Below are 14,897 nucleotides of genomic sequence, written 5' to 3' on the forward strand. Positions count from 1 at the left end.
GTTTCTATGGCTCAAAAAAGACCCATCAAGCCCAATATTCGATGTGTTTTGGTGTATAGAAACATCAGGGTGTATTTCAATAGTAAGAATACTGTTCTCTATACTATGGCCCACTAGAAAGTCAGATTAGCTTCATTTTTTGGCTCAACGCCTAAAATGAGTTGGGGAGCGGGATAGACGGTGTGGATTGGACCCATACATCAAGTTGGGGCCTACATGAGCGGTCCACCCAAGTTTTTAAATCAAACTGATATTTTTGTTTTTCACATGGCATGTCCGCGTGCCGTGTACACCCCACTATCTGCTCATGCTTCACTCGACCCACATCTAGGGTCTAGGGACGCTGGGCGGACGGTCTTGAATATTTATCAAGGTGGGTCCCACATAGACGTGGCCCAATTGATTTAGATCAATTTGATAATTGTGTTTTCCATCACCAAAGGGTAGGGCCCACATGGTTTGGACGGTGTAGATCCAACACGTCCATCAAGTGGGTCCCACAAAAGTGGACAACATGGATACATTGCATACATTATGGGGTCAACAATCAAGGGAAGAGAGAGAGAGAGAGAAAGAGAGAGAGACACGTGTGATGAGCCCTCCCCTTCCATGCATCCAGTCATACATCAAGTGGGTCCCAATACATGTGGGCCCACCAAAACAAAAATCAATGGTGGAGATTCCTTCTCCACCAAAATGGAAGGTCTAGATGACCCCTTTCAAACTAGAAAGTAAACATCATGATGGGGTCCATGGAGGATGGCCCCATCATGGAATGATCATGAGATTCAAGGTGGGCCATCGGCCACATCTAGGGTCCAAAGTGAGATCCATACCATCGATCGGTAGGCCTCACTTAGCCTATCATTAAAATAAGAAATCTAGGCCTATAGAAACACCCACCTTTGATCTCTTCTTCCTTCTTCCACCTATAGCCTCTAGAGCTCTAAGGGGACAATTTCAACGGTCGAGATGATCTTTGGATGGTGAGATGGGAGGTAGGAAGGTGGGCCATACTAGCTTCTCCATGGAAGCCATGGATGTTGGACTCTCATGGAGGTTCTTGAAATGGAGAGAGAGAATGAGAGAGAGAGAGGGGTGATGGGAGAGAGGGATGGTGAGTGATGAATGGATGTACTTGTGTAAGAGAGAGTTAACTTTGGAGTACTTGTGTAAGAGAGAGGATGATTGCTTGTACTTGACATGTGAAGTGATGGATGTGTACTTGATTGATGAGACATGTTGTAGAGATTCTCTTGAAGATTGCAAACGAGCGGCGTTTTCTCTAACTGAACGGGGTCCCACATCACTTGGCCCGAGAATCGCATCGACGCGGGAGACATGGCATCGAAACCGCGGCGATGACATGGTCACAATGGTATAAGTCTCTGGTTGAGTTGACTCAGGTTAACAGGACTTGGCTTAGGATCGCGTGCAAATGTTGGATAAAAGGTCGAAGGTTGCCGGACTTCGATCGAGAGGACCGCAGGAACCTACGGAATAGTACGGACTAAGATACGGATCTTACAATGGGGAACTTATTTTTAGCATACTCCCCCTAACGAGAGCCACAACCAAGTTTAGGCTCCCACCTAATGGAGGCCTTAGGGTTGTCGATGAGGTTGACCACTATGAAGAAAAAATGATCTAAGTGTCTCAAGGGACAAAACTCCTTTAGTCCAATTCCTAAAAAATTGAGCAAATCTTGGAGCATTTTTTTAAAAAAAACTATGTCCCATGGAAAATAAGTTAGAAAGGTAACAAGGCGTAGACCTATTGTCTTAAAATTTAGGAACCTTTGTCAATTCCCAAATGATCAGGTAGAGGTACCTAAATTCAAAAGATATAACTGTAGTGGGTGTCTTATAACACACTTTAAAGCTTTTTATATTAAACTTAACGTCATAACAAGAAATGATAAAGCAACTATTAATCTTTTTTAGAAAATTTTGAAGGGTGATGCACTAGATTAGTACACTTCGCTTGACTACCAGGATTAAGATTTAAGAGCAACTCTCCCAATTCTTTGTCAATCAATTCTCGTATAACCTAAATATGACACTCAAGAGAGAGGATTTGACTACCTTAAGGCAGAGGAATGATGAACTATTATCAGCTTATATCGGACATTGGCGAGTAATGGCAGCAAGAACAAAAATACCCAAAGACGAAGAGGAACAAATCTTGATGATTATCCACATAGTAAATCTAAGAATCTCTAAGTATTTCATTTTTCTATCTTTACATTAGATTTACTAAACTCATTCATGCCAGGGAACAAGTTGAAGTCAAAATAAAGGCTGAGATGATCTCCCCTTTGCCTCATCAAGCTGCTTCTATATAGAAGCTTTAATTGAAGGAAGCTTATGGGATACATGAATATGAATGGAAATCTCCCATTCCATTATCCAATAGAAGTAAAAAATCTTATTGCCTCTGCGTAAGGCACGACATTCGCACCTCAACAGGGATAACAACAGTAATAGAAGATGTTTATGTAATACCTTAACCAAAATTGACAAATGAGGATAGTGGGAGAACTAAGGCGGTTCACACCATTGGAACAAACGTACAACAAAGTGTTAGCCATGATAATCGAGAGGCAACTCCTCTTCCCACACTAGCTTAGGTCCCAACTAAATCCTTTACGACTAAATTGTAATGATAGTGAGTATTGTGTTTACCACTAGTCTAAGGGCCATATGATAGACCATTGTTTCACTTTGAAGCATCCAGTTCAAGAATTGATAGACGAATAAAATATTGCGATCTTAGCCCTTGCCACTACTGTTATGAATAACATCCTTCAAAATCTCTAGCCATAAAATTAAGTAGGCCCTAGTTCTTTGGGCACCCCTACTATCAATGCAATCGAGGCCAATTCTGTTGGCCTCCACCCCTCTCCCAACCAATTATTCCATACAATTACATCTAATCCAAGATCTCCACCTTTGTTGTTGTAAGGTGTACAACTTGCCAGCCTAATGCCTCCCTTGATCGTCATTCTCCATGGGAGGGTACTCAAGCCAGCCTACTTGCCACGTGTCCTAACCGGATTAGGGAACCCCTCAGATTAACTGGTTTACCTCCAGGGTAGGAGTCCAACTCCCTATTCCAACCCATTACCATCTGCTCCACCCCTTATCCTCCAAGGGAAGGGACTTTCCTTGGTTGGAATGCCACATACTCTAACTAGATCAAGGCCCAACTTAAATCATTCGAAAGCCTTCCCGAGAAGAGACTCCACCACTCGAAGTAACTTAGTACAGTAGGAAAAGGAGTCATGGTTTAGCCTAATTCTTCCATCTCATTCTCTCCAGCATACCTATAAGGGAAGGCCTCTCCCGTCTCCTCATGGGGTCCCTAATTCTTAGGATCTTAAGTCCTTGTTATTCTTTAAGGATGAGTGGTCGCACTCTATAATGAACATGCAGTTCCATGGAACTATCTAGAATGTGCCAAACTAGGTAACATGAACCCCAATGGGTGGTGCCTCGGGAGAGACAATCAAAATTAACACCATCTTCTCTTAGGATCCTAAAGGACTTGTGACTGGGACGACATCTAAATTAGAAGATGCCTCTTATGTGGTGACTCATCTAAAGTCCATCCTGAACCAAATCTCCATTTAGGAATTATTGTGTTCATTATAGTCTCATGGAGAGATGTTTGTCAAAACACTTAATAATGTATACAATTTTTGGGAGGTACCACTTGAAATGATCGCTTACCGTTGGGGATTGGATGATGGAATCACACAGAGATGAATCTAGGATAGCAATCCATGATCACCAAGTAAACACAAGAGAGCACAAAGATTTAACGTGGAAAACCCTTTTGGAAAAAAACTACAGCACAAAGCAACAGATCTTCATGATGAAAGTAGAAATTACAAAGAAAGAAGGCTTACCCAATTCGAACAATCTCGAATCTCACCCTTGCTACACCCCCTTGAAACTTTAGAACCCCTTTTAGAAACCCTTGAAGTACTTTTAGAAGCTATAGAATACCTTAGAATATCTCTCAATGTCACGCCCCAAACTTGGAGACTGGGCTCACAAAATTTCCGATCGCTAAATCCGGTGCTGACAGCCTTCGTAGTACCCCATTCTCGTCTCCCAGCGTATATACGTTATATTCTGATCCTGAGATCCTACAAGGAGAATTTTTTTCAATGTACATTAATCTCGTAATGAGCATAACCACAAGATTACCCAAATCACCAAGGCAACATCATCATCACATATCCACTAATATAATCGTTTGAGTACAATACTGAAAAGGAAATACATATATAAAATAAATTAAAGCTCCAGAAGACTGCTGCACACTCCAGGCTCAATGCTGCTGCAACCTAACATCACCTGCACGCATCTATCGTGCATAAGCTTATAGAAAGCTTAGTGGGTGGTGTAAGTGTGTGCATAAGGTAAGTGTCAAGTAAAAAATACCAGAGTAATCAGAGCAAGCGGAAATACTAAGAAGCCCATAATCATACAACATCATAAATACTGGCAAGATCATAAATCATACGATATCAGAGTAATGTGAAAACATGCTGATAGGCCCATAAATACCATCAGCCTTATCTAGGCTATGCGATGCAAGAATATAATAAACCAATATCATATATTAAGGAAGTAATGTAAATCACCTATGCAATGGGGAGACATAGTAAGTCAAATATCAGATACCGAGTCCACGAATATCGTTAACCTTAATTATGTTATGTAATATAGAAGCACAGTAAACCAACTGCTATGTGCTAAAGATGCAATGCGATGCGAATGAAATGACCAAGCTGGAGTGTGAAGTCAGGATGATAGTACGTAGTATCGCAGGCTACGGGGTCCATCACAAGAGACTTTTATCCAAACCAGTCCCATACCTAAATTTGGATAGCCAGACTCAATGTAGTAGACTCCTGATCTCAGGTTAGTCGCGCGCCCAACCGAAATCCTGGCCATGCGAAGGAACATAACAATTAGTTGCGCACCACCAGCCCGAGTGGATAGTGAATGAAATGAATGTATGAACATGCAACTCCTACTCAATAAGTCCACATATCAGTATGGTTCCTCTCTGAGAAATCACCGGGGTCTATTACACTCCAAACCAAGTTGCCGCCTCATCGCGTGCAGCAAGGTGAGTGGAAGAGACCTCACTATCCGTCTGCCAATATCGGGCCCGGCTCGTCGATAGCGGACCCATTCCTCGAGCTGGTTAAACTCAGCCTAGCATTACCCCCTTCCTCTCGGGCAGGTAAGGCCATACCCCCTTCCAACCGACCACGACACAGTGGGAGATGAAGCCTAACGGTATGCGGCCCTCATGCGCTCGTGCATCCACTCGGTCTAGACGTTGGAGCAACCTTTGAAACCAAGAGGGTTTAGGGACTTTCACCCAGGGATATCTATAGCACTCCATATAGAACAGATTTTCAGTGCCCCATCTGGTCATCCACAATATGCCTGTGAAGGCTACAGCCCTGATGTCACTAGGGTACACAATGCAAGATGCATGAGTCATACAATCTAGTTATGCATCAACCCTGCGCATACCGTGCGCTCATGTGAGACAACCTCCGCCTATCAGGGAGTCTCATAACAATTTGCCTAATGAAATATGTAATGGTCAATCACATCTCATAACAAACATGCAGATGATGCGTATAGGCATGTATCATGATGCTATGCAGTCACATACTCATAATCGGTATCAATGACCCGCATCGACAATCGATCTCAACAATGTGGACATTTAACCAACATTGCTCTCAAGGAATGACCCACATAAAGCTTAATATATAGCAGACTCATGGCCTCACACAAGGACCTAATATACAACACCATGGGCTTTACTCAAGGGCCACATATAAACAACAGGTGGGCCTTGCTCATGGGCTTCGAATACATGACATGTGGGCCCTACACATGGGTCACGAATACATCAGATGCGTTATACATCATGGGCCTAATATACATCACAATGGCCTTACCCATAGGCCACGAATACACCACAATGGGCCTTACCCATGGGCCATGAATACATCACAGTAGGCCTCAACTACGGTTCGCATATACATCATATAGGTCTCAACAATCGAAATCGACACTTGGAATTGGCCTCGACAATCGGAGTCGGCCTATACAATCGACCTCGACAATTGGAATCGGCTTCGATACTCGGCCTCGACAATCGGGATCGATCAATAATCAGAATCGGTAAATCGGTCACGACAATCGGATCGATCGATAATAAGAATCGGCAAATCGGTCACGACAATCGAGTCGATCGATAATCAGCATCGGTAAATAGATCACGACAATCGGGTCGATCGATAATCACATCGGCAAATAGATCACGACAATCAGGATTGATCGATAATCAAAGTTGGCAAATCGGTCACGACAATCGGATTGATCGGTAATCAGAATCGACAAATCGGTCAGGACAATCGGGTCGATCGATAATCAGAGTTGGCAAATCGGTCACGACAATCGGGATCGATCGATAATCAGAGTCGACAAATCGGTCACGACAATCGAGATCGATCGATAATTATAGTCGGCAAATCGGTCACTTCAATCGGATCGATCGATAATTAGAATCGAAAAATCGGTCACGTCAATCGGATCGATCGATAATCAGCACTCGACCACGACAAATCAAAATCAGTAATCGACCTCGATCGATAATCAGCCTCGATCGGTATCAGGCAATCGGCCAAGACAAATCAGAATCGGTAATCGGCCTCGATCAACAATCGACTAAGACAAATCAAAATCGGTAATCGGCCTCGATCGATAATCAGCCTCGATCGGTATTCGGCAATCGGCCAAGATAAATCAGCATATAAACAAGGCGGGGTCCATTGATGAACAACCGATCATCCGTAATGTAAAGATTGGCCCTCGGCCGTGGTTATATCAAATCTAATAGCACAGAACCATCCATTTATGTAAATGGGGCCCACTTATCTGGGTTAACCCACAAGATAATTATGACAATGGCCTAATAAGGCCTAAGGGAAGGTCACAATGTGGACATCCAACCATCATTGCCCATCAATGTGGCCATTTAACCAACATTGCTCCCAAGCAGTGGCCCACATAGAGTTAAACATAAATTGGGCCCACGGCCTCATACAAGGCCTAATATACAACACAATGGGCCTTACTCAAGAGCCACATATACACAAAGGTGGGCCCTGCACATGGGCCTCAGATACATCATTCGGGCCACAACCCATGAGCTTCAAACACACAATCGGTGGCCCTACACATGGGCCTAATACAATCAAGTGGGCCCCCATACCTGGGCCTCCAATATATATCTCAATGGGTCTCAACCCATGGGCCCCAAATACATTACAACAGGCCTCGAACCATGGGTCCCAAATACATTATATTGGGCCTCGACCCATGGGCCCCAAATGCATCATATTGGGCCTCGACCCATGGGCCCCAAATACACAGTAAGTGGGCCTTACACATGGGCCTCATATACATTAAATGGGCTTCATCAATGGGCCATACTAATGGGCCTCATACACATTAACTGGGCTGCATCAATGGACCGCACTAATGGGCCACATCATATGGGCGTTAAATACGTCATATGGGCCGCACCAATGTGGGCCTAATACATATCACAATGGGCCTTGCCCATAGACCACGAATACATCACAATGGGTCTTGCCCATAGGCCTCGATTACATAACAGGTGAGCCCCGCATAGGCTTTAAATGGGCGTCATTGGATGTGTAGCGGTTACAACATCACGGTGGCCCTCATAGGGATGAAACACATACATCATGTGGGCCCGACAATTTCCCATGCTGACAGTGTGGACTGCACACACATCACAATAGGCCCCACCATTATTTATGCAAATTAACACCGTCTAAACATTGCCCAACACTGTCTAACACCGTCCAACACAATCTGAACAGTGTGGATGAAATAAATACATTAAGTGGTGGTGATCCATGGATGCACGGTACGGATAAGACACGTACCACATGATTAGACCCACTTATCATGCGTCAATGGAGCAGCATAGCTGTTGTAAGGCACAACAGCCAATCAACTTCCCACTATTCACTCCCTGGACTGTGAGGATATAACACATCCAACATGGTAGGCCCCACACCCTATACGTACAAAACGTGCAGGGTGGGTCCCACGGTCCCAGACATTGGGCGGTGTGGATAAACTCATAAATCATGGTAATGTCCCATGAAGGGACAGTGTGTTTACAACACATCAATGAAGGGCCCCTCCTGCTAGGCTAGTTGGGTGGACGACATGAAGGGAACATGCATCAGGTGGGGTCCACATGATCTGGACGGTATGGCTGTAAATCACATACATCATGATTGTCCCACACAACATGTGGACGGCTGAGATGAAACAATCATATCACGGTGGGGTCCACAGAACTGGTGACGTTACTGCAGTAGCGTTAGCTGCTGCAAGGTATACCAGCAAACCCATCCAGCAGGTGGGTCCCACATGGGGCCCACCACTTATACGTATGTCATGTATATATATAAATATATATATTATATATCAATATATATTATACTTTACAAATTTTCTTTTATATCCCCTTTTTTTTATACTCTAGCGCCCAACATCTTGGACGGACGTTCTGGATGAAATACTATCATCTGGTGGGTCCCACGCTGACGTGGCCCACCAGGGTTTGGATCAGACTGTTATTTGTATTGTCCCTTCATCCGGGCCTGTTGGACCATCCAACAGGTCCTGATCTGTTTGGATTACATGGACGAAACACCACATTAAGGTGGGCTCCACGTGGTGGAGATGGATGGACGGTGTTGGATATAGTAGGTACCTCGTGATCGGGGCCCTAGCTAATGCCATTCAGTCGAGAGCTGCGTGGGCCCCACTGAAATTACTGACGTCATTACCACAGCAGCTATATGCTGCTGTGTAGCCGTGGGACCCACAGAACTTGCTGGTTGTCAGTACAGCAGCTACTGCTGCATGGTGTGGCCTACTGGCCCACCATCCAGATGAACGGCTGGGATATAATGCATAAATCAAGATGGCCCACGGTTGGACAACACCTATCTCAGGTGGGTACTACCGTCCAGACCATCTGGACGGTGTGGAATAACATATACATCATAAGTCCATCCAACAGACTTGCCATCAAATACATGTAAAAAAAGAGAGAGAGAGAGAGAGAGAGAGAGAGAGGGAGGGACCCCGCCACTATGGGCCCTCCTTATACAATGCATACATCAAGATGGGTCCCACCACAAGTGGGCCATCAAATCATCAAAAATCATACAAAAATCACCCACCTTAGATCCCTTCTTCATTCTTCCGCCAATGTATGATAGAGCTCCAATAGGCACAACTTCAATGGTTAGGATGACCTTTGGATGGTGGCGATGGGAGGTAGGAAAGTGGGCCACAAAAGCTCTCCCATGGAAGCTTGCTTGGACGTGGGATGCTTGCTTGGAGAATGAGAAAGAGAGATGAGAGAGAAGTGTAAGAGAGAGAGAAAGATGGGTGTGAGTGAGTGATGTGTACTTGTGTAAGAGAAAGTTGACTTTAGGGGAGGTGTGGTTGTACTTAGGGATGGGTGAGTGATGGAGTGTGATGTGTACTTTGATTGATGGGATTGATGAGATTGATGGGATGGGTTCTCTCGGGATTTACAACGAGCGGCGTTTTTCTCGAACTGAACATGGGCCCACATCTCCTGGCCAGCGTACTTCATTAGCGTGTAAGACGCGACATCAGAACCGCAACGACGGCGCGGTCGCATTGGTACAAGTCTCGGGTCGCGCCGATTCTGATATACGGGACACGACTCAGGATCGCGCGCAAATGCCGGCAATAGATCGCGGGTCGTCGAAATTCGACCGGGAGGACCGCGGAAGCCTACAGAATGATACGGTCTAGGACACAGGCCTTATACTCAATCCCATTTACACCCATATATATAGCCTTGGAAAGAATCCCAAATGAAATCGGAAATAAATCCCGTAAATTTGAAGTTACATGCGCAGGTCCTATCGATGCCATCGAAGGCCTTTTGACAACATCGAACTAATCTTGTCGATGCCATCGAAGCCCTGTCGATGGCATCGAACTAACACCTCAATTGTCCAGAGACAAAACATGATTTTTCATAAATTCTCGATTGCATCGATCTAGTTTTGATGTCATTGAAGGTTAAACTGAATATTCATCGATGACATCGAAAAAGTGCCCTGATAGGTCAGTGACCAACTGAAGAAAGTTTGAAAAATCTCGATGGGATCGAGCACTGTTCGATGTCATCGAAGGTGACATCGAATAGATTGTCGATGGCATCGACAGACCCTGTATCTGATTAGATTTAAGATATAAAATACAACAATCTCCATTATGTCTTCAATCATCAAACATGTAGCTTCTTGTCCTCTTCTCTTATCTCTGCCTTGCATCAAAGCTTCATTAATGCTTCTCGCGCACACTCCATATTTCTTTTACGCCATTGTCAATTCTAGAGAAGTTACACAGAACTTGAACTTTTCTGTAGGAACAACCTTGGTGAGCATGTCTGATGGATTCATGCTAGTGTGAATTTCTCTACAGTCACGCCTCATTCTTCAAGCACCTATCAGATAAAGTGGTGATGAACATCAATGTGTTTAGTATGAGAGTGATAAACAGAATTTTTAGCCAAATTTATAACGCTTTTGCTGTCATAATTAACCAACACGGCTTCCTGTTGAAGCCCCAATTGATTTATCATGTCTCTCAACCAAACACCTTCCTTAAACGCTTTTGTCACTACCATATATTCTGCTTCGGTCGTAAAAAGAGCCACCACAGACTGAAGCTATGACATCCAACCAATTGCTCCACCTGCTAGTATAAACGAGTATCCCGGAGTTGACTTTCTGGAATCTACATTACCTGCGTAGTCTGAATCCACATACCTTATTAACTTTGCCCCTGTCTTCTGAAAAGTTAAGACGTAGTCTTTTGTACTTCGAATGTATCGAAGTAACCATTTCACTGCTTCTCAATATTGCTTGTCGAATTTGACATATATCTCATAACACCGACTGCCTATGAAATGTCTGATCTTGTACAGATCATGTCATACATTAAACTGTCAACCGCATTCAAATAAGGCATATGACACATAACTTGCTTTTCCTCATTTGATTTAGGACATTGTTATGAGGAAAGCTTGAAGTGAGTTGCGTGGGGAACGCTCACTGGCTTTGCCTATTCCATTCCATACTTGATCAGCACCTTTTCAACATATTCTGTCTATGATAACCAAAGCTTGCTCCTCTTCCCGTTTCTATAAATATCTATGCCGAGAACCCTTTTTGTAGCCCCCAAATCTTTCATCTCGAATGTCTCTGATAACTGAGTCTTCAGTACATTGATTTCAGACATATCATGATAGGCGATCAACATATCATTAACATACAATACTAGGATGATGAATTTGCCATCACTCAGTGTCTTGTAATATACATAGTGATCGTATTTACTTCGAATAAATTTCTGAATTAACATAAAAGAATTAAATTTTTTATACCACAACCTAGGCGACTGTTTCAGGCCGTACAACGACCTCATTAATGTGCAAACATTTTTCTGCCCCTTTAATTTCGTAGCCCTCTGGTTGCTTCATGTAAATCTGCTCTTCCAACTCCCCGTGCAAGAATGCAGTCTTGACATCCATTTGTTCTAGCTCGAGATCGTATTGGGCAACCAACGCCAACATGAATCTGATAGATACTTGCTTAACCACTGACGAATATCTTTGTGAAGTCGATTCCTTCTCTCTAAGAATACCCCTTCACTACCAACCTTGCTTTGTATCTATCTTGTTTCCTTTTGAATAACCACTTGCATCTGATCACTTTTCGGCCTACTAGAAGCTTCACCAGCCTCATGTGTGGTTTTTTTGCAACGAGTCCATCTCATTGTCTATAACCGCTTTTCACTTTTCTGCATTAGGCTCATTAAGAGCCTCTTAAATAGTAGATGGTTCCTCCTTATCTGTGATAAAGATATATGTAATATTAGAGTCGCCCCTGTATCTTATCGGTAACCTGCAATCATGCGGTGGGTTTCTTCTTATAGGTGGTTGCTCCACTTGCTCATGTACCTCTGTCTGCGCATCTGGCTCTGCCTGAGTATCATTTGTGTCAATCTAAACATCTACGATCAACCTTTTAGGTTCCTCTAGCTCTTCTTGATCATTCTTGCAAAATATGGAGCTTTCATCGAATCTGACGTCACGGCTAGTCATGACCGTGCGTGCGATCTTATCGAATAACCTGTAACATTTTACACCAATATCATAGCCAACAAAGATATACTTTTGGGCTCTATAGTCTAGGTTATCTCTCTCAACTGACGGTACATGAGAATAAACCTTACAACCAAATATGCGCAAATCTGAGTAGTCTAGCTTATGACCATTCCATACTTCCTTTGAGATTTTAGATTCAATTGTCATAGACGAGGATCAGTTCACCAAATAACAAGCCGTGTTAACGACCTCAGTTCATAAGTCCTTACACAACACAACATTACTTAACATGCATCTGGCCCTCTCCAAGAGAGTCCGATTCATCCACTCGGCCACACTATTTTGTTCAGGCGTGTGGCGTACTGTGTTGTGCTTAATTATCATTTCATCCTTACAATATTCATTAAACTCAGCGGAAGTAAATTCTTCACCATTGTCAGTCCTCAAAACCTTTATTTTTCGCCATGACTGTTTTTTTCACCATTGCCTTTCATTGTTTGAATATGGTAAAAACTTCGGTTTTACGTTTCATGAAGTAAATCCAAACTTTCCTTGAGTAGTAGTCAATGAATGAAACAAACCATGACGACCCCCAATGGAAACTTCTAGCGATGACCCCTATACGTCAGAGTGCATATAATCAAGCATTCTCTTACATACATATTTTCCAGATTTAAAAGATAATATAGATTTTTTTTATCATATATACAATGCTCGGGTATATCTAAATCAAAATTCTTAAAAGCTAAAATCAAATAACAATTAGATAGTACTTTCATGCCCCGCTCGCTCATGTGGCCCAAACAAGCATGCCACATACATATAGATGTGGAATTTGCAACAGCTGCTGCCGCTCCACCTGTTGAAGTGCTCCCAATAAACCTTTAAAGGTTTTCGTACCTTTGTACTATCATAACCATGAGTGCCCCTTTTAACTTTAAGGACACCATCAATACCAGTGAATTTGTACCCTACAGCCTCGAGTGTACAGAGAGAAATCAGACTTTTCTTTATATCAAGAATGTGTCTAACATCAGTCAAGGAACGCTCCATCCCATCAAATATCTTGATACTCACCGTACCAATAGCCACAATATTACAGGCATTGCCATTGCTCATAAAGATCTGTTCTCCATCATTCCTTATAACTGGCAAACCAACTCCGATGAGGAGTCATCTGATATGATACTCCTGTGTCAAAGATCCACTTATCTCTAAGATTGTTATGCAAGTGTCCGACCATAAACACAGACAAAACATCACCTCCACTTATTTCTTCATCAGATGTGACAACATTGGCCTCCCTAGAAGAAGGCTTTGAGTTTTCTTTTTTCGCTTTAGGATTTGTGCAATCCTTCTTCATGTGTCCATTCATTCCACAATTCCAGCACTTTAGTTTTCCTTTACCCTCGCCCTTGGATTTGGATTTAGGTCTCGAAGATCCTATACCTCGCTCAGTATTTCTGCCCCTTGTAAATAGTGCATTAAAAGATAACCCTAAGCCACCGTTCATTCTTCTCATGACCTTCCCTTGAAGGGCTGAGATACGGTGTCCATACTTAAGATTTTATTTCCAGTGCACAATGACTCCCTGAATGACTCGTATGATGGCGGTAGAGTATTCGATAATATACATGCTTGAACTTCATCTTTGATCACTTCCTCCATGTCCAGCAATTTGCAAATTGGTTTATTAAAATTACTGTGGGCCTCTCCATCCTCACCCTCTTCCAATCTGAAGGTGAACAATTGTAGCTTCAAGTGTAAGCGATTATCAGTTGATTTTTTAGCATAAATATCCTCTAACTTCACCCATAAACCAGTTATACTTTTCTCCCTCAAAACATTATAGAGGACATCATCCGTGAGACATAAACGGATTGAGGATAAAGCCTTCTTATCAAGAGTATTCCATTCTTCATCAGTCATAGTAGACTTTCTCTTCTTAAGAGCACCATTCTCACCTTGCTTGGTTAAGGAATTGATCATCTTGAACTTCAATAACTCAAAGTTATTTTTCCTTGAGTATTTCTCAATATCATACCTAGTGCTTCCCATTGATGCTAATCGTACAGATTCAAATATGTGTCCCAACCTGGCTCTGTACCACTTGTTGGGGATAGGACAGAGGAATCACATAGAGATGAATCTAGGATAACAATCCATGAGCACCAAGCAAACACAAGTGAGCACAAAGATTTAACGTGGAAAACCTTTCGGAAAAAAACCACGGCACAAAGCGATATACCTTCACTATGAGAGCAGAAATTACAAAGCGAGAAAGCTTACCCGATTCTAACAACCTCAAATCTCACCCTTGTTACACCCCTTTGAAACCTAGAATCCCTTTTAGAAACCCTTGGAGTACTTTTAAAAGCCTTAGAATACCTTAGAATATCTCCCAATCCCGTTTACACCCATATATATAGCCTTGGAAAGAGTCTTAAACGAAATCGGAAGTAAATCCCACAAATCCGCAGTTTTGCGTAAAACCTGCGCAGGATCCTGTCGATTTCATCGAAGGCCATTTGATGGCATCGAACTAATCCTGTCGATGCCATCGAAGCCCTGTCGATGGCATCGAAATA

This window comes from Magnolia sinica, chromosome 14 (genome assembly GCF_029962835.1).
Source record: "Magnolia sinica isolate HGM2019 chromosome 14, MsV1, whole genome shotgun sequence".
Classification (NCBI taxonomy): Eukaryota; Viridiplantae; Streptophyta; class Magnoliopsida; order Magnoliales; family Magnoliaceae; genus Magnolia; species Magnolia sinica.